The sequence below is a fragment of the Hipposideros armiger genome, unplaced genomic scaffold (genome assembly GCF_001890085.2).
Source record: "Hipposideros armiger isolate ML-2016 unplaced genomic scaffold, ASM189008v1 scaffold_374, whole genome shotgun sequence".
NCBI lineage: Eukaryota > Metazoa > Chordata > Mammalia > Chiroptera > Hipposideridae > Hipposideros > Hipposideros armiger.
The window spans coordinates 627,651-655,329 of NW_017731724.1; the positions used below are offsets into that span (position 1 = coordinate 627,651).

The 27,679-nt window shown below is 40.5% G+C and overlaps 1 protein-coding gene across 1 annotated transcript in view; it reads right to left on the minus strand.

The window, feature by feature from the left end:
- The window catches only part of SEMA5A (semaphorin 5A), a 449,566-nt gene that overhangs the window by 23,185 nt on the left and 398,702 nt on the right, over positions 1 to 27,679 (minus strand). The gene's annotated exons all lie outside the window — the stretch shown is intronic.

A 27,679-nucleotide genomic window follows, 5' to 3' on the forward strand; every position in this document is an offset into this window, starting at 1 on the left:
GGAGGGGTTGTTTAGTTTCTATGAAGTTGTTCACCCCTATCAGGTATTCAGGCAAAGTAAGAACAGTCTTTGTGAGTTTTTGGTTTGAAAAAAAGTCTCCCTTTAATATTGTATTAGTGAGTTTCCAATAGGAGAGAAAGTACTTATGTGTGTCCACATCACCAGCTTCACCTGAAAGTCTATTAAAACCTTTACTTTGTCACTATTCTAATTATTCTAACTAGTTTTCTTTACTGAGAATTCATCTTTTTTGTTGTTGTTGTTTTTACAAGGAACACTGCTCAGGAGTTTCTCATGTCTGTGACATCATAGGATTTTAACAGAAAGCGTAAAAAGCGAGCCTCGCTGCTTCCTGATCTAACCCCTCTAAGGGTTCCCTTTCCCCAGCCCACACCAGGGCAGCTCATCCCCACTCCAGCACACACTGGAAGACAGATGGCTGCATCCTCCTTTGTCTATAGCTTCTTCTATTACGGCATCTTCTGGATGCTGCCTCCGAGATGAAAAAATAGTCCCAATGAAAGCCATACACCCAATCATGTGAGGAGCTAGCCAGAACACCTGTGCTGTCTCGTCTTCACTCGAAATGGAAGCCACGCGGTAGGAATGCAGTCAACCTCGTCGGGGAACTTCCGGGCCTACTGTGTGGCAGCTTTGTCACCACCAGATTGAAAATGCCCTATGCCACAGTCCTCCCCTCCAGCTGTCTGTGCCAGGCTGACTGGGCAATTGTACTGGGGCTCCTTGCTGAAATGGACTTCAACCATATGCTGTTTATGGAATCCTGCCTAAGAAGTGTGGGTCTTAAATATTAATAATATCATCCCACATCTTAATACACAAATATAGAGGATATTCCCAATAATTCTTAGCTTCCTTACACTATAAATTTCATATTTTCTATGGCGATGAAGCTTTGTTTTAGAAACAGATGAGTGGCACACCTATTTTAAAGCAGACTCAAGTGCCTGAATTGGTCTCAGTGTGCTGGCGACAAGCCCAGCAGGGCAGGGGCCACGTGTCCCAGAGGTGGGCACAGCTCGAGGATGAAGGGGGTCCATTCAGGCTCCTTAGACCTAAACCCTGATAAACAAAGTCTGTTCTTTTGTTCATTATCTCCTCACAGCACAAATTTTAACATGAGACATAGGATATTCTCTTTTCAACTGCTTTTTGAGGTTTCATTATGACACATTCACTTACATTATCAAATTATGAAATGCTGAGAAATGATATGACCAATCTGTTTTATATTAATGGCCAAAATTATGAAGTGATTTAAGGCAATGATGAGTATTCTATGACTTCGCTGAATCTGTTTGCTATAATTTACTGATGAACTGTTGCTATAAGTACTCACATTTGAATGGAACTTGAAGAGCATTACGTGTAATGGTAAAGAAAGAAATTATTTTAAAAGCAATTTCAGAGAGCTAATTACTATTACTTGCCACATAGGATTCTTAATAGTCTGGCAGGAAATATTAAGTAAGAATGGTTATTGAAATCAGTCCCACTTCTGCATATATAAGGAATTGAAATTAGGATCTCATAGAGTTCTTTACTCCCATGTTCACTGCAGCATTATTCACAATGGACGAAATATGGAGACAACCTACGTATTTCCCCATCTATAAGACGCACCTTTTTTCGAAAAATTTGGGTCTAAAAACTGGGTGCGTCTTATACAGTGGTTGTAGTTTTTTTACTTGCATTTCCTGCTTTTTTTTGCGCTTGTGTTTGCGCTCATACAACCACTGTATAAGATGCACACAGTTTTTAGACCCTAAATTTTTCGGAAAAGGGTGTGTCTTATATATGGGGAAATACGGTAAGTGTCCATGGATGGATGAATGGATAAAGAAGACATGGTATATACACATACGTACAATGGAATATTATTCAGCCAAGAGAAAGAAGGCAATCCTGCCATTTGTGACAGCTTGGATGGACTCTGAGGGTATTATATTAAGAGAAATAAGTCACACAGAGAAAGACAAATTCTGATGATAGTACTTATAAATGGAATCTAAAAAAGACAAACATTTGAATATAATATTGTATGCCAACTACAGGTTTTTTTTTAAAAAAAGACAAACTCAGAGAAACAGAAAGTAGAGTGGTAGGTATGAACTTCCAGTTATAAGGTTAACAAGTATGAGGATCTAATGTACATCATGGTGATTATAGCTAATAAAACTGCATCATATATTTGAATATTGCTAAGAGAGTAAATCTTACACATTCTCACTACAAAAAAGAAATGGTAACTATGTGACAGGATAGAGGTGGGAACTAACTGCTATGGTGGTAATAATTTTGCCATTTATAAATGTATCAAATCAACATGTGGTACACTTTAAACTTGCACAGTATCATTTGTTAATTACATGTCAATAAAACTGAAGTAAAGTTAAAAAGAATAAAGCTGATGCAAGTACAAAATAATAGTCAGTGAAAACAAAGAAATAAAAAAAAATCGTTACTAAAGTAATTTCAAACAATACTCCAAGTATGTTCCCCAGGTATACTCTTAGTCAACAGTGATAAAACCATCCGTTTAAAAATTTACTCCAGAAACCAGGGAGGGACGCTGCTACTTCCCCCTTGCTTCTGGGTCAAGTCCTACAGGTAGGAAGTCGTGTGTTCTCTCTCCTCCTCACTTTAATTGCCTCTTTTCTAATTCAGGCCATTGGTCACCTCAGGCCTGTTTCACAGAATCAAAGCATATATTTTACTGAAGTTTAACTGTCTAGTTATAGATTGCCTCCACTAATAGGCTGCAAGTTTATTGAGAGCAAGACTTTGTCATATTTATTTTACATTATTAGCCTTAAGTACAGTAACATTACTTTTTTTTTTTTTGGTGAGTGGGAAAAATCATATTGCTCAATTTGCTTATAAGCTCATTCAAGTGGAATTTGCATAAATTTGGGGAACAAATTTAGATGGTTAAGTGGGGTTCCCTGTTTTGCTGTTTATTTTTCCTTTGTAAAAAACCAAATCAAGATGCAGTGGTGTTAGCATCAAGATTGAAAAATTAAGCAATGGAGTGGAATGGAAATCCCAAAAATGAACCTGTATGTATATGGTTTATTCATTGTTGATAAAGGCGCAAAGCCGGTACTGTGAAGAAAGCAGAGTCTTTTCAGCAAATGGTGTTGGAACCATTGGATAGCTATATGCCAAAACTCTGATCAATAACTTTGATCAATAACTTGTTTCATCAATGACAATAAACTCGAATGGATCATAGACCAATACCTAATACCATAGACCTTCTAGGAGAAAGGAGAACATGACTGCAACTCAGGCTAAGTAAAGATTTCCTAGGCACAATGCCAAAAGCATCACTAATAAAGGGGAAAAAAAAAGTACATTGAATTAATCAAAATCAGGGATTTCTGCTCTTTGAGAGACACTGTTAAGAGAATGAAAGACAAACTACACACTGGGACAGAATATTTGTAAATTGGATATCTGATAAAAGACTCATTGTCATTATATCTTTAAAAGTTAACCCCAACAATTAAAAAATTATAAAAATTGTCAAGTGTTATAAAGAGATATTTCATCAAGGATACACAGGTGGCAACAAAGCTTATGTAAAGTTAATGCTCAACATTTTTAGAAAGAAAATAAAACCACAAGGGAATCACCATACACCTAGTAGGTATTAGGCTAGAATAAAATAGAAGAAACCAAAAACCTGACGACACCAAGTGCTGGTGAGTTTGGTGAGCCACAGGCAGTCTTCCCTGCTGGTAGGAACGTACAATGGCACAACCCCTTTTGAAACTACTTGACATTTCCCTAAAAACTAAACACACACTTATCATAGGACTGAGCCATCTGCCCTCCAGGTATTCACCCAAGAGAAAAGGAAGTGTGTGTCCATTTGGACACGATTGTTCATAACAGCTTTATTTGTACTAGCCAAAGCCTGGAAACAACCCTCATGGCCATCAGTAGGTGAATATTAAAACAAATCACCCAATAGCCAAATAGTCATCAGTATAAAAATAAATATGAACTGCCGATATGTAAGAGTATAACAACACAGAAGAATCAAATAATGATGCTGAGTGAAGAGGCCAAGATAAAAAAAAAATAACACGGTATGATTCCATTCACATAAAATTATGGAAGATGAAAACGAATGTCGGGTCAGAAATCAGCTAAGTGGCTCCCTGCCACTGATGAAGGAGGGATACAAAAGGGAACACGGAAACTTTTGGGTTGACGGGCCCGTTCACTCTCGATTGTGCTGATGGTGTCATGGGCGTACACATCGGTCAAAACTTTCATACTTAAACATGTGCAGTTTATCGGATGCCAATCATACCTCGATAAATCTGTTAAAATTATATGGTCACAGAAACACAAGTCTCTTCTTAACAAATGGTAGTTACCTTGCTGATTTAGAAATGATATTCAAAACAGTGGTATTTCTCCATACCCGCCCACAATAAAATTACAGGTTTTTTTATGGCATTCAGGACTATTTGGGACTCTAGTATAACTGCTAAGTATTAGTAGATAAATGCTTCATAAATACAACATGTGCCTCAAGTCCAATTTTACTTGTCAACACATACACCTGAAAAATGCCATTTGCTGTCACACATTCAGCCAGTGGAGGAACTATACGTTACAGCCTATGTATACACATGTATAAATTACATGCTTTTAGAATCTTATTTCTCTTGCAATCAGTCTCTTTAGCTGCAGTGCATTTTCACGCTGGTACAGCCCTTTGAACATGAAGGAGTTACGGCCACCTTCCATGGGATTTGGGGAAGGTTGTGGGTCACAGGATGGCTCGGTGGAAGAACTCAGCCCCAGGGCCACCTTCTTACTCACCGTTCTAGACCTTTGCAAACCTTTAAATGCTGGGAACATCTCTGAGTCTGCTCAGGCTGCTGCAACAAAAATCCACAGACTGGGTGGCAGAGAATCTATACCAATCTATTTCCCACAGTTCTGGAGGCTGGAAGCCCAAGGTCAGGGTGCCAGTGTGACCGAGAGAGGGTCTATTTCTGGGTCTCAGACCTCTCCTTGTGCCTTCACATGACAGAAGGGGCAGGAAGCTCTCTGGGTCACTTTCATAAGGGCACTGATCCCATTCATGAGGGCTCCACCTTCAAGATCTCATCTGCTCCGTGGTTCACTCCCTAAAACCATGGCCTTGGGCACTAGGTTTTCAATGCATGAATTCTGAGGGGACACAAACGTTCAGCTTTCAGCAGAAAACCTCCAGACAAATGCCAGAGGAGGAGTTAGACAAGGTGATCTCACAACTCACTCAGAACATGTAGGGATCCACAATCCTGGTTTGGATTTTGTTCCCTGACCCACATTACATATGCAGTGCAGGCACCTGAGTCCCATTCATAGGAAGTAGAAAGACTTGCTATTACAAATGCTGCACAGCCATCTACGCCAGCTCCTCTTAAGAGAGGCTGACGCTTTAGAGATTTTAAAGAATATTTCCAATTTCTTTCCATGACAATGGCTAGTCATAAAGACTCAATGAAATGAAATAGAAATATTCTTTTATAAATGTAAAGCAATATTGTAAGGAAAAGAGCGAATGTTTCTGAGGCAATCCCACTGTTCTATGCTGTAACTGCCTGCCTCTCAGCAGGTTTCCTCTGAGTAGCCTCAGTTCTCTCCACGCCACTCTCATGATCCACTTGTTTGCACAGGGGTCTCCCCAGCTTGTGGGCTTCTGGAGAGAAAGGCCTGGGGTTGATGCAACTTCCATCCCCACTGGGTGACTGGCGCCATGGCTGCTTCAAGGGGACGCAGATTGAGTGGAACATCTCAGGGGCTTTGATGTGGGTGCATGCCCTTTCAGCAAGCAGCTGGCCTGCATGCTTCTAAGTGCAGAAAAGCAAGCAAGTATCCCTCTGCTTTCTTACCAAGAAAAGCCGTGTATGTGTGTAAGGTTCTATATGTGTGTGCCTATGTACAACATGAAGCTGGCTGTCCCCCTTGCACATTATTTTGCCATTCCTTTTCATAACAAGCCCAAAAAGAATGAGAAAATCAATGCCATCAACCGAAAATCTTTATTACAGAGGCTGTGATTTGTGGGCACTCTATAAACTTATTATACTTCTCCAATAAGAAGATGCATTTACTTTTTCTCTCACTATAACACCTTTAAATTCTTAAGTCTGTGAAGATGGACATCAAGAATTTGGACTTATTTTTTCTTCTGGCAAATGCCTTGTAATGAGAGGAGAACCTAGTTTCTGTGGGACGTAAAAACCTACCATTGGGGGAAATGTTTCCTTCTCAAACCGATGATTGAAATGGGCGAGCTTGTGGGAAGGAGTCCACTCTTTACGTCCATTCCTCCATTTTCTTAAGGGGAAAATGTGGAATGCTAATACACTTGCTTCAGAAGAATATAATAATTTGTACATATTTTAAGAGTTCTTATGAGGAATTTTGGAAGAGCCAGAGAAAATACCACAAACTAAACTGAGATTGTCTTATTGACAGGACAACCCATGGGGTAGTAGATTGGGGGAGGGGAGGTTATCACTTTGTGAGGGGTGTGTCTATTACATTGTTTTGTACACCTGAAACTAATAAAAAAATTAATTAAAAAAATAAAGTAATGGCCGGCCGAGTGGCTCAGTTGGTTAAGAGCTCGCATAAGAGTTTGAGCTCTGAGCAACAGCGGTTGAGTCCCAGCCCGAGCTGAGCAGCTGCTGAGCTGCCAACAGTGGCAGGATGGCTCAGCTAAAAATAAAATAAAATAAAATAAAGTAATACATGGGGATAATTATCCTATGTTCTTATATGGACAAAAGCAGCACCAGATAGTTGTCTGTTTCTTAGTAGAAAATGATGTTGGCTCTGTGTGTGTATATCTGTGTGAGTGTGTGAATATATATATATATACATACATATGTATAATTGCCACACATATACAACTGTAAGAAAAACAAGATTTAAGAAAAGAACTAAGAACTACTCCCTATCATCACAGTATTTAGATGTTATGGTTATAGTCACATAGTCACACTTGTGTGAGCTCAAGTGGTTTAATTTTTTGGCAGGAAAATGTAAATTCAAATTAGAATAATAGAGTGGTTATTAGATAATTCAGTCTTGAAGACACAGGCTAAAACCATACTCTATGGCCTCAGCAAACCCTAACTGAAAAAACAATAAGTGTATTCCATTAACAGTAATTATTCAGCAGGATATTTTACAAACACTGGGTTACTGGTCTGTTGGATTAGTAAACATTTATTTTACATGTAAATTAATTTCTAGAGCGTTTTAAGTTTTGAGCTTTTGAGAATATCATAAGCATAAATGTGAGTCTGATGGTAAATACATGAAACTTGTTTTTACCTGCCTATTGATTGTAAAGAATTTAAATGCCATTTTCCTCTCAGATCATTTGGATATCTTTTTTTTTTTTCTTAATTCTGCTTTTTGTAGCAAAAGGAACTTGGGACAAAACCGAGTGGTGGCATCTTCTTCTATTTGTTATTCAACTGACAAAATTTCTGTTGCTATCTTACCAAGATCCAGGCTACTCAGTTTTCTTCTGCATTTCATCATTTCGTGAGGCATGTAGGGCTGGGTGTCTGTGGTCCCACAATCTAGTAGTCCTTACTGGCGCCTTAGGAGCAGCTGGTCCAGTGTCCATCAGTCAACTGCAGCCTCATTTCTTGATTATTGCACAGCTGTGATTGTAAGCGTTCGGGGACAGTATGTACCCACTCCACACACTGTGGTAGGCAGAACTCTAAGATGCCCCCAAGATTCCCAGAACCTGAGTTCACACCCTGTATAATCTGCCCCCCGGGGATGTGGGTGGATCTTGTGAAGATGATGAGATAGTGACTCTCGGGGATAGGTTCTGCGATCCAAGACCTTGGGGTAGGCTAGAGAGGGGTTCTCCTGCTGGCTTGGAAGAAGTTAGCTGCCATGTTGGGAGGGGCCACATGGCTAGGACCTGAGGGCAACCTCTAGGAGCTCGGTGACCGCCAGCCCAGCAAGAAAAGAGGCGCCTCAGTCCCCAGAATGCAGGGAACTAAATTCTGCAAAGACCAGAGATTTACATACAGACCTATGTAAATACCATGTATTTATTTATTTGCATATATAAACAGGCATCTATTCTGTGACTGCTTTTCTCCAATACTGCAAGGATTCAATTTATTAGATGATTCAAATGAAGTTGAGTTTTCTTATCTCCCACCTCCTTTGCCTCGTAATCCGGTCTTCCAGTGGCAAGGGTTTTTCTCACAAGAAACTAATTATATTCCTGCTATGATATCCCTCCAATTCTTTCTTATGAGAAAGTTTTGGCTAAATTTTTTAAAATGACCACTGCTTGATATTAATAATACATAGAAAATATTAATAACACATGGGAAATTCAAGGTGTTGACGAGGCTGCTACAGGTTATCTACCAAGTTGAGTTGTTATAATCCATATTTTATTAAAGGTGCCTGGTATCGTGCAGGATTAATTTTTTTTTTAATTCAGCTTTACAGAATAGTGAGAAAATATACATGTGTTGACCATCAATTTGAATTTCAACTTCAGCAACTAAAGCTGTAGATTTTAGTCCACTGTGCTGGAGTGAGGTATGTCGGGTAAATGCCTTTTGCTTTAAGGGCATAAACAGAATTTGAATACTGCTCTATTCAGTCCACAAAGGAGCTTTTCCTAAAGTGTGTCTCTGTGGGAAGCACACGGGTGCTGCGGGAAAAAGCTTCTGTTGTCAGGAAAGACAGGGGATCCCTGGGCTCCACAAAGTTAAACGGGTTCCTTCTAACAGAGTGATCCGGGCTGGTCTCAGAGCCCCTTGTCCTCAGAGCTTCTTAAGGAACGAGAACTGAGTAATTGAGCCGAGGGCCCATTAGGAAACGCTTTCAGGGCTCATGCCTCCAGGAATCAAGTTCCCAAAAGGTCAGAGCAATTTGGTAGTTGTAGGACTGGTTCTACAATGGACTTCACCGATTCAAAACTGAAAATGAGCAGGTACGCCTCAGGCACTGAGGTTGTAAGGACGATCCTCGGCTTCCGCCAAACCTAACAAGGACTTGAAGATTGAGGATGGAGTCTTATGTTCATGAAATCCTTGGCCCGTTTGACTCCATGCTCTAATGGGAAGCTGTTTAAAATACTCCCTCCTTCAAGTCTGTGGGTGGGTGGCTTTTCAGTGAGTGGGTGACGCACAGGAAGCTGGCACTTCCTAGTCTTATTCCTCCCGTAATTTCTCCCGTGAGTTTACTCATAAGTGGGCCACTCAGTTCTTACTGTAAAACTCCCTGCTCACTTATACATTCGTGACCCTGTGTGGTAACCAGGAGAGCTCACCAGGGGGTCTACTCCCTTTATTTCCTTAACCTAGTGCCCCAGCTTTCTCATCTGCAAAATGGGCACACAGAGAAATACATCATGATGACTCGGCCACGTTAACCTGGATACTGCATTTCCAGTGATTATCAGAGAGCTTGGGCGTTGCTGGTCTGCACAGAGGCCTGGCAACAAAGACGGGGTGCAGACCATGAAAATATTATGAGTCGTCCAAAGTTGGTCACTAACAATCCTGAGAAATAGTCTCTCTCCAAGAAAATGCAGATGACCATAACAACCCATAATTATCCCAGCAGGGTTATACACAGGGGAACAGATTTATATCTAAGTGGTAAAATAATTTTAAATTTAACTTGCCTCCAAAGTTTCCACAGTATATCATTTCACTCCCTCTGTAATGTGATCGAGTGGAAAATTATCTTCTAAATTTGCTCTTATCTGAGTTTATATGAAGCTAACTTTTTTTTTAATCAGTTCATAGTCCCTAAATAATTAGGTATTTCATGCCCTAAAAGATAGTAGCAAGAACATTTACTTATTTTAAATCCCTGTATCATGAATGGTGTATTTGGAACATCCGCTGCTAAGGTCATTGTCCTGCTATTTCATCTCACTAGTCGGCAAATATTTGGAACTCTTGGGTGATTTTTTGGCTCTCTAAGCTGGGGTCCCATCATTTAATGGACATGGGAAGTGAAAAACAAGTATGTTTTGTCATCTTTTCCCTGTAATTTAAATCACAAGGAACTGCATTTTTAAAATTCTTTTGGCCAATTTACTGTGGGAAATTAATTATGTTTCTCTTAAAAAAAAGATCTTGAAACAACTTTATTTTTATAATTCAAATTGTTTAGTCAGATTCCTATTAACTCATGAATGTTTCCACTCTGGGTAGTGACCTAGATACCTTAATTTAAACATTTGTATTTTTTAAATTAAAGTCAAAGTAATATTGTCCAAATGACATTTTCCAAAAACAATTATGAAAATAGAAGTATCCTAGTATCCATCCATCCATCCATCCATCCATCCATCCATCCATCCATCCATTTATCTGCCTTCCAGTAATCACTGTTGGAGCCTCTGTAACATGTATAAGACACTAAGCTACATATTCAGGGGATCTTAGATATTAATGATGAAAATGAACATGTGACGTTCACGGGGATGTGATGTGCTATAAGCCCCACACCAACCACGTCTTAGGAAAGTGAAGGGGCAGGAGGCACTTGATCTGAAATAACAGGAGGACGCATTCATTAACACTGTGGTCAATCCCATAAGCCACTGCACCTGGGATCCTGTGTCTGACCCACCAGTTTCATAGCAAGGTGTGCCATTCCCATCAAGCCCAGTACCAGAGGCGGGACCCACAGCAACTGATTCTGGCCAAGTCATCCATGCCCTAATAGTAGAATGGGATGGCTAACAGAGAACAAAACAAAATCCCTGGCACAACCTTAGCCACCTTCAGGAAAGTTTAAAGTGTTGGTCACAGAAAATAAAAGCCCCACCTTTCAAAATACAAGTTGTCAAAACACTTGAGAATTTATCCTTATTTTTTTTCTTAATAAAGTTCAAAGTGCTTGTGTCCCAGTTTTATCAACGTTCCAGATGCATACACAGGGCCATCGCAGAAATCCTAATGAAAAGAGTGAAGTATGAAGGTGGCCTGCTAGGACATGTGGTCACAGCTGATGGTCACGGCTAATTTCCAGGCCCGAGGCCTGGCCTGGGTGGGGCTCCGTCAGCCGGCACTGTTCTATTGGCTTGCCTCCCAAAGCCGGGGCGGGGGGGGGGGGGGGAACATGAACCAGAAGCCCTCAACCTCCCAACCAAAGAGATGCCTTTCCAACCTGAGAAATAAAGGCTTTGCCCCTTCTTGGTAGAATCGCCATCTCAATGCAGTAATATAAAAATATATAATGGCTTTCAAACGATCCTTCCCAAATACACTATCACAAATGTGAATATTCTGCCTAAATGAAGTGAAAACATCATAACACAATAATTTGTCTACGATGGCTATTGATGGGTTTATTTCTAAGATTTATAACCTTCTCTCTCAGAACTTCATTTTAGGGCTTATTGATGTCTTGGGGTTATAATTAAACTCACTTATTACTGATAATACTGTGTTTGTCTTAGAACTTTTCTTTTTCCACAGTCTAAACATAGTTCTTGCATCTGCTTGGATTTTTCTTCTCTTTTAACCTAAATTTTAGACTAGAACTCTGCTGCTTTCTATGCCCTGACATCTCACGGTTCTCTCTCCACTTCCATCTATGTGATGGTCTGGAACTTAGATGACGAAGCTTATTAGAAGAACTATCAAAGAGGCTAGTTGGACAGCATGAAGCCATTGACGTCTTTGTCACAACGGTTACAGCAAAACCCCATCACTTACCTGCTTCCTAAACCAGCATTAACATGGTTGCTTTCCCATAAATGAGGTTTGCAGTGGAATTAAACCATTCAAGGTGTTAAAATCAAACTTATAAGTTAAGCTTAAATATGTCTAGACCTTCACAGACTTAACATATGACAACAATATAAGTTTACTTACCTAGAAGTTGTCCATAAAAATAACTGTTGCCAATCAATGTTAAAGACTGATCTGCATTATGAATTTTCATCTATTTAAATACAATTAGAAAATCATTCTGCTTATAAATTCCTAAAATAAAAAAATGGTGATTACGTAATGAAGTGGGTAAACTTCTTTCAAATCCATATTCCTTGTCACAGATATGTAGTATTATCCTGATGGGTGTTGTATATCCATACAAAATTTCTTTCCCCCTATTGTCACCATATAAACACTTTTATATATGAAAATATAAAATCATGATGGAGGTCACTTATTTGGGAATTCACATATTAAGACGATCTAAACCAACAAACAGAAATCTGTTCTAGAACATTGCTTCTTTAATAAGGTAGGGGTGTTTCTTATTCACAACCATTTTTCAGGCCTGTAGAAAATGCCTTCATTAAAATAGTTAGAATTCTGTACTGTGGTGACTTAACAATTCATTTTTCTCTTCCAGAAACCATTGCAAAATTTAAGAAAGAGGATTGACTGCTTTCTTCTTCAATTTCTATTCATTTAGGCAAAAAAATTCCATAAGGTGGCTGAATAAAACTGCTTCTATGATATGATTAAATTGTCTCTAAATTGCTTTCTTCTCCTACAAATGTTAGTATATAGAATAAAAATGTAAGCAATATGTTAGGGTGACTGTAGACATCTATGTTTTCTCTTACAGTATGACAGAAAAAAAAGTAGTTTTCTTCTTTTAGGCTGTTCCTCAGTATTACAAGCTCATTTGGCTTTAGTACACCATGAAATGTTCTAATTCACATTCACACAGAACATGACGCCGGGTCAAGGGAGTGAGATGTGAGGTTTGTTCAAAGGGGGTTTGCTCAGGCAGGCAGCAGCTGGAAGCCTAAGTATATATTATATATCACTCATAATTATATACGAAGTATATGTAATCCCACAAAATTATAATCAAAATAATATTCAAGAAGGCTCTAGGGTAAGAGATTTTGAATGGTGAGTCACGGTGTCCATTTAGAAAAACACCAAGCTAATTAGCGTTTCTAACTGCATTTCTGTAGCTCATGTTACTCGCAGAGTGAAACTGAAAGTGCTTAGCTTTCCAGGTACTCGGAAAATCAAAACCATAGCTATTTCTCTACAAAATCAGAGCCGTGGCTGATTCATGACAGCCACGCGTCACTGTCTTGAAGACCCACTGACATATGCCGTGGCTTCAGGCCTCTACGGCTTTGCTGATGCCGCCTTTCTGTAATATGCTCGGCTCCTAAATGTCCCTGGAAATACTACTCCTTCCTTTGTGCTACCACTGCACCCTGGAAAGTAACAGAGGGAGATGGAGCTCCACAGCGACCTGTCTGCACTGCCTAGTAGACCGCGAGATTTGTGAAGACAGCGGCTGCCTCGTTGTCCTTTTTCTGTTTCTAGCCTGGGACTGGACGCTTGCTAGTTACCACACAGCAGGCACTCAGCCAGCATCGCACCACCCAGCACGTCCTCAGTCAAACATGGATCTGATGGGTTCCATGTATCAGAAAACAAGCCACAGTTTCCTGTGTAATTTTTGATCACTTTTCCTCAATGGTGCTCAAAATCTTTATAAATACTGAACAATCGTTCAATCAGTAAACCATAGACAAACAGTTAAAGATCAGGCAGCTATGGTCCAAGGGGGTGGGGGAGCCCATCTAGCTGAGCAGCCCCCACCCAATGCCACCAGCAGGGGTTCAGCATGGCGCCCTTTTCCCTACATCTAAATGACCTGTCGTTAACTAATAGTCTTGGACCTTTGAGACAGTTAAGGGAGCTGGCAGGAATCCTTGGGATAAGTGAGTCCCACCCATGACCTCACAACTCATTCCCTTTCCTTGTTGTATGGAGTTGTCTGTGACTCCCAGCACAGCAGGGGACAGGTTTGGGGAGGACTCCGTGGCTTTTTCTGGACTTTCATGGAAAAGCTTCCAACCTTTCACCACTAAGTATGATAATGGTTGCAGTGATGCTTTCACAGGCATATTTCATAAGGCTAAAAACGCTCCAGTCCACTCATTTGGTGACTTTATTAAACTAATGAAAGAGTATGGAGTTTTTATCAAATGTTTATTCTGCATCTATTGAGATGACTATAGCATTCTTTCTCTTACTCTTATTACTATAAAATGTATTTACAAGGTTCTCCCCTTGCTCATCATAAATGTTCTATTATTCATATGAAAATATGAACATAAGTGAAATGAAAATATTTAAGTACAATTTATATTTGTACTTAAGCCCAAAGAATTCACGTTGCCCAAGGCTGCACAGTATGCGTGCTGCACAAAAGAAAATTCTGGCAGCCAGGGTGTGTGAGGGCTGCAATTCAATAGCTTGCAGCTTCTCCTAAACCACAAGCCTTGGCACTGGGCTGCCTGTACTTGGAGGAAGGGGCACCACTTTTTGCATAAAAACATGCTGGCTGCCTGCCAAGGCCCTGGCTTGTGGCACTGTGACCCTCCGAAGGAGAAACTTGTTCAAATGCACACAAAGGCACCTTAGGGGTTAGCAGGTCTCCTGGAGCTCATCCATGTCTCATCTTCACAGCCAACACCATTCACCAAGCAACTCAAGCACTGGACCTATTAGCTGGGGAGAACTTGCTACGAAGTCCTTGCTTTAACACAATGTCCCTCTCCGTCACTGCCCTGGGTTCCTGCTGTCCTCTGCCAGCACTAACTAGCCCTTACTTCTGATGTCTGTCCCCTGTGCAAAGATAAGGCGATGGGACAGGGTGCCAGCTGTTTCAGTGAGGGAGACAGACACAAATAAAACTTAAAAAGTTGGACAACTGACCCTTCTCTGCATGTGTTCTCACAAATATGACACAAACTGTTTGGGGACTTCTGAGAGAATGTTTGATCTCTGCAGCTGGTCTGAATTTGTGACAGTTCTCCCCTAATTTGAACGCTGTCAATGTACTTCACATAGTTCGCTGAGTGGCAGCTTTGTGCCAGCCACTGAGAAGGTGGTGAAGACGCAGTGGTCAGCCACACAGACAGGACACTGGCCCCTGGGGCTCTGGAATGCCACAGTGTTCTCTGCAAAGCGTCCCCCAGGCACTTAGGCACCTCCCCTGTCTAGTGGAAAAGGATCACTCAGATTTCTCTAACCCCAGGCTCACCAATGATTTCATTTCAACCTGCCAGTCAGGAGGACAGGATTTGCCATTTAAAACCATGCCAAGAAAATTATCTGTCCTCTGGTGAAGTATAAATAAAATATCTGCAGAGGGCTAGGACCATAAAGCTTTCTTTTGTGATATTAGACCTGTTATAAATATTTATGTGGAAAGCTTACCATTTTTAACTTGAATATTTGTGCTGGAAGTTCATTCAGATTGCTTTTCAAACAAATGAGGCAAAACCCAGTAAGTTTATAGGAAACTCATGGCACCTACTCAGAGGCCCCCCCACCCCACGTAAATATCAGCATAAATGCAACCAAAAGGAAGCTGCAAATCCTGCTAAGAAACAAGATGCGGTGTTTACTGGGAAAAAGTTATAACTTCCACTAATTACATTTCTTTTTCCCAAATATTCAGGTAAAAGGTAGAGAAGTTAAATGCCGGAATTTTAAAAGTGAACAATTTGTAGCAGGATGAAGTAGGGTTTCCTGTGGCCATGCTCCTCTCATTATGCCGTGACTCATGAGACACATCTAAGAATAATTTGAGCTTTGAGCACCAAGGATGACAAACAAGACAGTGAGAGAGCTTGACAGGCCCTGAGGAGGTCACATAAGGTACGTGCTCCCAAGAGGAAGCCTGCCACATCCCTCGTGAAGGCACACATGGGGAATTCCTTCCCTGATAGCTTCCGGAATTATGGTTGACAAGATGGACTATCAATCCCAATGGTCAGAATGTTGCCATCCCCAGGTGAATGGCTGAGCCGGCTAAATGACCCCTAAGTGTCAGTGACATTCCCAGTGCATGGCAAACAACAGTTACACTGGAGGCCCACAGGCAAATCCCTATCCTACAGAGTAAACAATGAGGGTTCCTCAGTGGACCTAAGGGGGTACCCTCACGGCCCTTGGGGCCAGAGGCCAGCCACCTCACACGCTCCCCCAGGGAAACATCAGAGCCTAAGCCAATTCCAGTGCCAGCCCATTTTTTTGTGTACGCAAACGGCTGGGAATGCAATTTATATCCAAAGTCCCACTGACCACTGGTCTCCCTAGGTCTCAGTAACCCCCCAAACTCCCAAATGGCTTCTGCTAAAATGCTGACATGGGATTTTTCCAGGGAAACCCATCCTGTGTACGGGGGGCTTAAAGTCACAAGCTTGACTCCTTCCTTCCTCTGGACACCTGAAGCCTGCACCCAACATGGTCCTTGCCACCTGGAGTTGATGCCGTTCGGTCTTTCATATTCTTTCTTCTCCTAGGCTGAGAGGTCCCTGAGCTCTAGGACAGCAATGTAATCCGAGTCACGTTCCATCCAGCCTACACCGCAAGCTGTGGAGCACAGTGTACTTACTGAATACTTGTTTGTTGAGGGAACCGAGCTGAACTGGACTCAGGCTGGTGTACAGGAAGGGCACCAAAAGGATAAGACAACATTTGATTAACACAGGGGGTCATGGTCTGCAAAGGGCTCATGGCCCCTTAGATTCTTGTTTACAGAAGGGAGCTCAAATGTTGGAATCTGTGCCACTTTAAAATATTAAATTCAGATTTTCTTTTCTAATTAAGTGCTCTGCTTTAGTTATATATACTCAAGTCTTGCTATGGGACCTGAGAAGGCCTTCGAAGGTCACGGCCAAGTATAATCTAATATCAAAAGAAATTTTAATGAACTTCATACACTATTACTGCAGGCAGACTGGCTTTCAGTGCTAAATTGGATTCGTTTGGAGCCAGCTTACAAAGCCCGTTAGAAAGAATTTGAAAGAATTTAAGAATATGAACAAGGAATAAAATGTTCATAAGCAAATATCATGGGAAGAAAAATTAAAGGCGAAATAAAGGCAGTTCCACTGCGCTGTGAAGAATCTTGGTGCAAGACTAATGACAAAACTCGTCCCATTATAAGGGACTGTAAGAAAGAATCAGAGTAGACGAGAAAAATATAATTATGATAATAACCCCTTCATTTGAAAAGATGTTAACGACTTTCCCCAAATCGTCATCATCTTTAAAAAAATTAATATATACATTTAATAACTAGGTTCATTTATTTACTATCCTACACTCTGTTATGTGTTGAGGCTACAGTCATGAATAAAATAGATATTGCCCCTCACTTGAAAATCTTAAAATATTTTCTTTTTTTGGTATTAATAAGCTTAAAAACAAATTAATTCAGCTCATAGTAGTGTCATGGAACTTTCCTCTTTGAAATAGGACTAAACCCAAGTTTATATAATATATTTAGGGCAAGACTGACCTTAAATTTAAGGTTTCGGAGCACCCACTAAAGTTAACGTAACGAGTGTGGGAAAGTAGCATGCCTTAGAATAAGGGCCACGCACGCCCACACACAACGCAGATTTGCATGCATAGTGTCACATATGTATTTACAATAGCTCACTTCTTTTAGATAATGAAAACATGATTTCTTTTTTCCACTGCAGAGGAAAATAACGGAAAACATACTGTAGCTTACATGTTCTGAAATCATGGATAGAGTCGTACTGTGGAAATATTACCCCAAGAAAATCAGCGTATCTCCCATTATGTAACTGCAGTAGCAAATTAATGAGAGCTGAACAACCATGCACCCTGCAGCCAAGTACTCAAGACCCTTTAGAAATGAAATAGCTTACTTTCCAAATCTGTGCCTTGTCACATTTCTTCAATGGATTCTCAAGTCACACACATGATGCTACTTAGGCCACCAAGAGTAGACCCCACATCCTTTGATCCACACGCTCCACTCATGTTCCTTTCACAGAGAATGTCTCAATCCCATCTCAACCTGGACAAATCCCGGCCACACCTGGTGGGGCCCTCGACCCATCCAGAGAAATCATGTGGATTCACTGTTTTCTCCCAATTGCTCCATTGGCATTCCAGCTTCTTCCTTATATTCTAGCCATTTGATTTATATTAATATGTTTTCTCCTAAGCTGGGAAGCCAGCTCCTTAAGCTTCGGAGTTTTATTGCATACATCTGCATATCTCCCACAGTGCCTAGTACAGTTTTGTATATGCAGTGGGTAGTCAACATTTTCAGTTGGCTAGGTACACAGATGAAAAGATCTGAAAATTCTACCAAGAATAAGATGACAGATGTGAATCAGTAACCGAAGTTACTGAGAATGTTCTCTTCTTCCATATGTAAAACTGTTTAGAAATTAACAATCTCATAGGATATCACACCAAGCATCAGAGAAATTAATTCTCAAAGAAGGCTCATGTAACAGGCACAGTTCCTTTCCTCCTGTTCACTTTTAGATGTCAGGGCCTTATCACTAAAAGCTATTCGCAGTTGCAAGAAGATAACAGAAAGAAATCAAATAAGCTTCATAAGGAAAACCGTCTGGAGATCGTCAGAGGGCTCCTCTCGAGGTCTGCATTCCATCTGCTTGCCCGTCTAATTCTGTCTCCCTCTCTCTTTTGAGATGCTATGGTTCACGTGCTTTTGGTTTCATACGAGGAGCCTGAATCACTTTATAAGGTAGATTGCACAGCTTCCTTCTCTCAGCCACTGCCATTTCTTCCTACCACACGATGACACTCGAGTTCCTGGGAAGGCTGCTTTCTAATAGTCTCACACTGGGCAATTTCATGGGACGAGGATAGACTGGAACAGATGTGGAAAACGGTTCACATCATGAAAGAAGCAAGATGCCAAAGACAAGTGTGTGGGGTGTTACTTTCTCACGCAGCATGGCTTATAAAATAATGCAAGAATGTGACAGGGTATGAGCCAATTCTATCTTCACATGTCTTTATTGCAACTATTGCTTTCAAACCAGAGCCTCATGAGATCCTGCGAGTCAAACAGATCTTGGAAAAAAACCTGCTGTGGAGTGAAATGAAGAGACGAGTATTCTAAGAACGTCTGCTTTGTGGCACATCGTCAGACCACCGAGCAAAATAATTAAGCTTTTAGTGTTTCTGACAAATGTTGAAGCCTTCTGAATGTAACCTTGCGTTTCTGTTTAGAAAACTGAGTGTCTAAATGTAGCGGCCACTTCTTATATTCTCTCTGGTATTCACATAGAAGAGGTCTGAACTGGGCTCTAATTCTTAGACAATTCTAGGATTGCTAAAGGAATAGCACTTGCAAAGAAAGAAACTATGGCATCTGTGAAGAACAGTCAATGTTTTAAAATCATTTTTTCATGCTCCAACATCTGCTGCTTTCTCCTTTACTTAATTGCAAGTTGCTTTGAAAATTATTATGTATGTGAAGCGTTTCAACAACAGAAATTATACGTGTTTGATAATGCCATTGGAGGCACTCTGATGAAATAACAAAATGTGAAATACAAATCCTAAGCAAAACACCAATTAAAAGACATTGCTGATATAATTAAACACTTATATTACTTCTCCAAAAGGAAGAGCTGTCTGTCATGAACCAAAACAAATGACAAGTATACTGTGATCAAAATGCACTGGAACACCCTCCAGCCACACTTCTGCACGTGGGAACTGATCCTCCACCTCACCCCTTCGTTACTAAGTGGAAATCGGCATTAAAGTACATTGTGAACAACAGCGCCCACAAATAAAAATCGGTAATGAACAAACTGGTAAACAGACCATTTAGGTTTAAGCTTCACAAGGGGGGGCTCCTACCTAGGTTCTAAGCAGGGACCATGATTCTCTTATTCACCCTGCTGTCCCCAGGACCCATCATGGGCTAGAAGCTAAAACAATGATGGAAGGACCTGGGTAAAAAAACAAGACGCTCAGATTCCAGAGATGTCAGTGTGACTTGAGGCAAACGTCTTTTAGGACTGTGAGGTATGCAGGTCTGGCAAGCCCGAGTAAACCCAAGGAAGAGAACACCACAAGGGGCACAGCCAATTAAGTAGGTGACAAGCCTGCCTCAGAGGGATGTCTCCCTACGTTCTGTTTGCTTGCGTATTTACTTGATTTTAGAGAGGGTTTCAGGAATGAGTCAGCTGAGGCAGTATGTTGGCCTCTCTAAGGGGGAACGTACGATAGGTCACATCCTTGCTTCTCTCCACGATTTCCATAAGGTGGTTGAGCTGCATTAATATCGGTGTGGAGCCACACATCTCAGCCTGGGATGTCCAGGTGGGTAGAACGTTCTCACACAGTCACGGCCCAAGTCAGGAAAATGCCTCCTGGAAATGGAGCCCCAGCCTGTGCAGTGAGGTGCTGGACTCTAATATGATTTTTTAAAATTGGGGTAGGAGATGGAACTACCCCAAAGATGCAAATCCATGCAAGAGCCCAATCCTGACCCTGTAAACCGCACACTGGGACAAGAAGTGCCCATCGTCCCGTGAGAGGGACAGCATCAGGGCACATCATTTAGAAGTCAATTTGGCTGAACAACTGAATCGCTTTTGAAAACTCAGGGTGTTCTGTTTAATCGCAGTGGCAAGGGTTCAGTGTAATTACACGCAGACAAGGTGACTATAGAAATTGACCAAAATAAGTGCCCAATTCAGTGGGGACATCGAATTGACTAGACAACCCAAGGAGAATTCTCTATGGTTAGAGAATCCATGATTTGCCCAAAAGTGTCAGCAGGGCTACAATCTACAATGGAGGAAGCATTTGGAAAAGAAGATTCCCTGATTGTGTTTAGAGGAATGACTACTAAAGCTTTAAATTTAGAAAGCCATATTTAAGGACTCATTCTCTAGCAGTTAAAAATCTGTCATTGTTTAAAGCAGAGACCTGGGTATTTGCTATGCCTTTAAAAACTCTGTTCGTTCTGCGGGTGCTGTGTGTTCATGTAGCCCTACAAAAGATTTTTAAACTTGTGGCCTTTTAGTGGAAATTGTTATGACTGAGAATACTATCATTGCATTTCCATTAGTACATTTTAGGTATTTTCATGTCAGGTATAGGAAAATCTTTATTATGGGATTGACTGGTGAACCGTAAAGAAAAAATCTTTGTGTTTCACTTAACTCACTTTTCCAGCAGAAAACATGTATTCGTGAAAGCTCCCCTTTTCAATTAAGTTTTCAATTACTGTATTTGAATTTTTATAGGCAGAAACAAGTCTGATTTTTTTTGTAAAGCCAAGGAAATCTGTGCAACAGACTCTTCCAACATTATAAATAAAACATTTTTCGTGAAATACTCCAGATCTCCATACCAACTGCCATTTCCAGAGATTGCAGACGATAATTTATATGTTCTAGGGGCAGACTTTTGATAGATTAATTCCTGTAATCCATCATTTTTTTCTTTTCTCTCCCTCTGCACCACACATCATTCTTTTTAAACCTGATTGCCGAACTTTCAGGGCTAAATTTCAGAAAACTTATACTTTTGTGGCCACCCGCTGTACCACTTGATTTTGTGCACTGATGCTAACTTTTTCAGAATACTAAAGCCTCTTTTAACAAAATGTGACCATCTTTCATATCCTCAAGCTCTTCACTGAGATATTTCATAACAAAAGAAAGCAAGTTGTGCATCCTCATGCTTATAAAGTTGTAATATCAAGTTTCAGAGAAGGAAATCAATCATTTCTCTCACAGAAGATATTTGGAAATGTAAGTGAATGCATTTTACAAGCACAGTGCAGTGGAAGAGCTCGTACGGTGACCTCTCCATGAAGGTCAAGGTCATCTGTTGAGCTTTCGTGGTCACGGATCACATGAACATTTTAGGTCATCACCAATAGGTACAGCAATCAAGGAAGAGTATGCCTTTTAATATTAATTGTGAAGTGGCATTGGAGAAGCAGGCTCTACAGGTAGGGAGGGAAGGAGAAAGTGCACACTTCAAGAGCTAGCCCATGCGAAGAGCCCGGGCCAGAGGCCAGTGTCTGTGACAGCTGTCCTCGTGGTATCAGGGGGAGCAAATCACCATTGGGAAGTGCATCTTGGCCCAAAGTGAGATAATAACACTTTAACACACAATTTAGTGCAAATTGGCAATGTTTGAGTGTCTGCAGTCTAGCATATGCTGGGCTGAAATTGTACAAACGGAACAAAAGCAAACAAAAGTCATGGAACATGGAGAGAACTCCTGGTCTGCCCGTCATAGAGTCCATCCTCCATGGCAGGACCACGGAGTCCGAGAAAACCGCTGTTTGGGAAGGAGGAAACACTAAATATGAGCACTAAGGAAACTGACAACCACAAACAAGCAAGCGGCAACTTCAAAAGTGCTTGTTCAGAATGAAAAACTTGAGTCTCTCCCAGGTAAGATTTCCTCCATGTTTTATGCAGAAAGGAGGTGCCATTGCAAGGAGGTTGTAAACCTCTTGAAGATACTTTAGTACTAAAAAAACCAGAGGACACTAACTTTATCAATTAAGGAGGAAAGGAAACGAGTCTTTCTAATAAGGACGCTTAGAGTCCATCCAGGTTTGAGTGTGGGGAATGAGTTCTGCTGGGTGATCAAAAGGTTCTTGTCCCAGTCTTTTCTGAGGAAGTCACAGCATCCTGGACCCTTTTAGAGCCTTAGAATGAAAAGACCTGGATATAGGGTCTTGCTCTGCCAGCTGCAGGGTTTCCGGTCCGTAACTAGTTTCTCTGGACCCTGATTTTCTCATTTGGAAAATCAGGAATGCATAAGATGACATTTCCAAAACATTTTGCAAACTCTAATGCGCTACATAAAAATGAGGTATTTTGTAATACTGTCATTATTTTCACGTCATAACTTGTTTATGCTTCCGAATGTCAGGTTTCACTTGCTCCTAAATTTATCTATACTGCCATTATTTTACACAAACAATTTTTAGGAGTTCTATCAACTCTGACGAACTGTCACAGAATCCCTTTGACCATGTGTATTGACTCTGATGTCTTTCCCCTGGACCTTTCAAGGCTGGATGTGGTCAGTTCTTTTGTAGGCAGTAGATATGCTTCCTGTTGGTATCGTAAATGATAGCTTTCTGTCAACTGTTTTACACTGTGTGTGATATTTCAGTAATAAATATAGTGTTGGCAATACTATATCTGTTTCTGTTTTGGAATTCTCTTTGCTGTATCTGACACCGTCTTTAGCTCTATTCTTTAACACATCAGCTAAGCCTTTGAGGAAATCTTCAGTTACATTAATTTGAGAAGCAATTCTATTTATACAACCTGACATTTTATGTCTTTTTTTCCTTTCACATGTTGTAATTTTCAGCCACAACACAATTAAGATTTGTGTTATGAGTTTAATCTTCAATTAATTTCCATGCTCATCACAATCTCCTAATGGTACTCTCATGGTTGGCTGAAAGAATGTGATCACAATATTATGAAAGTCAGGGGTGCTAATGAATGAGAGAAGTGGTATGAAAAGCCAAAAAACAAAAAAGCTCCTCTTTCTTTTAAGAAACACTTTGTACTAAATAAGAGTAAAGACAAATAAAGACCTGTCATTTATTACTCAACAGTGCACCAAAAAAAAAAAAAAATTGAATGGAGTTGTGTCACTAAATTCAATTTGTGCCCAGAGAACCAGTTCTCAAATGCTGACCCAGTCTCCCCCTAGCCACTGATGACGGGCCAAGTCCATTCATCTTTCTCAAGTTGAGTTTCCCCATCTCAAGTAGAAGTGTTAATGAAACATGCCAAACAGGGCCACAGGGAGAATAAACATAATACATTTTCATTGCTCCTAGTGCATTGCAGTGTGTGGCATGCAATAGCCTAGATAAAAGTTAATTATTTTATTATGTAACACAGGATTTCAATCGAAACTGAAACATGGTAACACAAGATAACATGCCTAAATAATAAGTAAGGTATGCTTAGTTATAATTTCATTTAATATTTAATTTGACATTACGCAGTGTTAGGATTTGTGAGACTTGATCTAACAAAAACCCTTATGTTTACAGACATTAACCAAACAAGCTAAAAATGAAACATAAATAAGCCTAATATAATTAATATAAAATCATATTTATGTTTAATATGTCAGTCTAAAATATTGATATTTATATATTAATACAATATTAATTTAAAAGTAATTTTAAATATAATAAAATATAAAATGTCAGTTGTTGTTATTGCTATATAATTCAAGAATGGAACTTTTTTCTCCTGAAACTATGTGTCAATGCCAGTAATGATGGTGAAGATAATTTCTATGTTACGAATGCCTATATTAGGTTTGTCACTGGGTTGGGCTATACTACAAATATCAGACCTTATTATGTAATCTCCCAAAAGGCCAGGCGTCAGTGCCTCCTATTTCATTTGAGGGCTCTAACTGCAAATGTGGAACAGCACCTCAAATGTCCTGGTGACAGACAGGCAATGCCAAGATGTGGGCTCAACCTGTCTCACCTGCCCGCCACGCTTCCCCACCTGCTCTGTGAGGCCACAGGTGTGAAGGGACCATGTGAGATCTGGGCAGGAACAGCGAGGAACCGGAGGAACCTGGACGCTCCTGTTGGTTCCATCTAGGTAAGCTTCCCTGGCAGTGGAGAGGAAACACCTGTCCATTGAGTGTCCTGACGTATCTCATTCCAACTCACCAGGGGTCTCAGTCACGAGGGAAGGGTGCTTCCTAGTAGTGATCCCTCAGCCAGCCAGTTGGACACATGTGCCACCAGGGTCTGGAGAAAGGACCCCAGGATCCCAGAATCAGCGAATTCAGGGCACCTGTGGGCTTGACCCCACACTTCATGGGGAAAGACAGAGGCCCAGGGGACAGTGGGCGGCCCTCAGGGCCACACAATTACGTGTCTTCACAAGACCAGGTCGTCCTCTGTGTTGGTCAGTCAGCCCCCACACAACCCAAGGCTCTGTGGCCCCCAAGCCTTCAACATCCGGAACTAGTATTTTTCTGTAACTTTTTTCTGGTTGTAAGAACATTTAACATGAGATCTACCCTCTTAAAATTTTAAGTCCAGAACTTGTTCATTTTGCTACACTGAAACTTTATTTTCCCATTTCCCTCTCCACCCAGCCCCTGGCAACTACCATTCCACTCTTTGATTCTATGAATTTGACTACTTTTGGATTCCTCTTATAAGTAGAATCACACAATATTTGTCTTTCTGTGAATGGCTGATTTCATTTAGCATACTATCCCTCAAGGTTCACCTATGTTGTCACATGTTACAGAATCTCCTTCTTTTTAAAGGCTGAATAGTATTCCATTGTATGGCTAGACCACATTTCCTTTATCCACTCATCCGTTGATGGTCATTAGGTTGTTCCCACATTCTCACTACTATGAATAGTGCTGCAATGAACATGAGAGTGTAGACAGCGCTTCAAGGTCCTGATTTCACCTCTTTTGGATGTGGAGAAACTGGAACCCTTGCGTGCTGTTGGTGGGAATGCAAACAGGTGCAGCCACTATGGAAAATCGTATGGAGGGTCCTCAACAAATGAAAAATGGAACTACCATATGACCCAATAAGCTCACATCTGCATATTTATCCAAAAGGACTGAAATCAGGATCTCAGAGAGACAGCAACATTTGGAACTTTAAGAGCAGGGTTTCATAGGAAAAAACTAATAGTTCTTAATGAGGGTCCTTAACTGCCTAAAGTGAACCACTCCTACTGAGATTTAAATCAAGGCTTGGAAACTTATTCAAAGACAGGACATACAAATTTCTCAGGTGAAACTTGGGAGATCTTTTTGTGAACTGTCCATTTTAAAATGGTGGAGCAAGAAAAGATTCTGAAGTCTTTTACATGCTGGTCATCCTTGAACTTGACATCAACTCTTTCTGGATAATCTGCTGTAGTACTCGGGAAATAAAAATTCTTATACTTGCCACAAACATGTCCTTTACTATGTAAATAACATTTCATTAGCATACTGTCAGTTTTAATAAGCTTGAGCTCAGAGAAGGAGCTGGGGCCCAGGAATGACAATTAAAGGAAGGAGAGGAGCAAGGAGAACACACAGTGAAGGGCTGGAAAGGGGAGACCTTCAGCCCGAACCTCAAGGGCATCACCAAATTTGACACTAACAGCAGTGATGGGAGGGAGGGACTGTCACCCCTTCTTAGTGAAGGAGACTGAGATTCAGAAATATCTACTGACTTGTCATCCAGCCAGATACAGGCAAACAGATAATCAACCTCATGACTCCAAAAATCAATAAATTACCTATACTTACAGCTACTATCTCAATAATACACCTCCATAAAAAATATACATACTTTGCGGTCAAAGATTTATAAACTGCAGCTGGAATATGAAGATCAACATATTCCTTTAAATAGGTATGATTTTTAAACAAACTTCTTAGGAATTTAACTGGTAGGATACATTTGCTAAGCAATCCAAAGATACCAAGCCTTTCTTTCATCCCGCTTACGTCACTCAAAGGGCATCGGTTGTCATTCCTGCCGTAGAGGAGACAGAAACTGGAATAAATGGGAAAAGTCATGGGAAGGAAAATAAAGGTTGTGCCTCTATGAAGAAAGAATTAGATGGCTCCAATCTGCCACCAGAACATCTTGGAAGCACATGGCCCATAGGTTAACTGTGGTGGGAAAGAAAAAACTAAAATACCTAAGAATTGACATTAAGCTCATCAAAGGCCTGCATGACATTTTTCTGGATTTGAAAACTGATTTTATATTTGTTTCATAAACCGTACTTCTATCACCTTGGACATAAAGTAATAGATACATTAACAATTTAGGAAGACATTTGATTTTTTACATTTATAATCGGGTGTATCCCCCCCCCCACACACACACACACACATACATTTCAGTGACTATGTCAGAGATATGCTACACTTTCCTTAATATAAACTTCTTTCTTTCATTAAACTGTTTTTAAATGTAATTATTAAAGTCAATTGGCAATGAAAAAAATGAATGATTTGAAAGGTTTTCTGAGTTTTTCATATTGCAAGGTTTTAGAAACTAAAGTGGTCATCCCTCCCAGCGGACAAGACAACCCTGACTCAGGCATGGAGATCCCAGGCGCAGACGCCAGCCCATCAGAAATAGGAAATGGTATAGTCAGCAAAAAATAAAGCTACCACATTTGATTGTTTTCCTAGAACAAGTGAATGTTCACAAATTTACCCATCACATTTTAATAAATTATTTCAGATTTCAGCACCTGAAATACCAATAAATATGTCATTGCAAATTGGACACTAATATTTTTCAGAGTTGAAATTTAGTTCAGGCTGACTTGGAAAGAAGTGCCTTTTAAATCAGTAATGGCGTCTATTAAAGCTACTGCAGTATCGGCCAGAGCAAAGGGGAAAAAAATCTAATTGCAAATCCCAGTAACAGAGGTCTCCTTGGGTCGGAGTAGTATCTGACAAAGCATCTCATAGTCCTCTTCCTCTCTAGAAATTTCCAAAGGCTGTTGGGAGTATAAGTTTTTGCATCTCACAAAACCAGCCTTACAGCAGCACAAAAACATAGCACAGCCTCATCAACCAAGGGGCCACAATGCTGCATTCTATACCTTAGTGTATGTATAGAGGCCTTTTCCCATTTCCCCAAATCAAATATCACGACCAGAGTTAATTAAGCATGCTGAAGTTTTTGTCATGGCTCAGAAATGGGAAATGAGGCGCTCCTGGGGCAGCTTATCCCACATGTAAATATCTAATTCAAGAAGCTTCCAGGATACCCCGAATTTCCAGTATTTCTTCCAGACATTGGC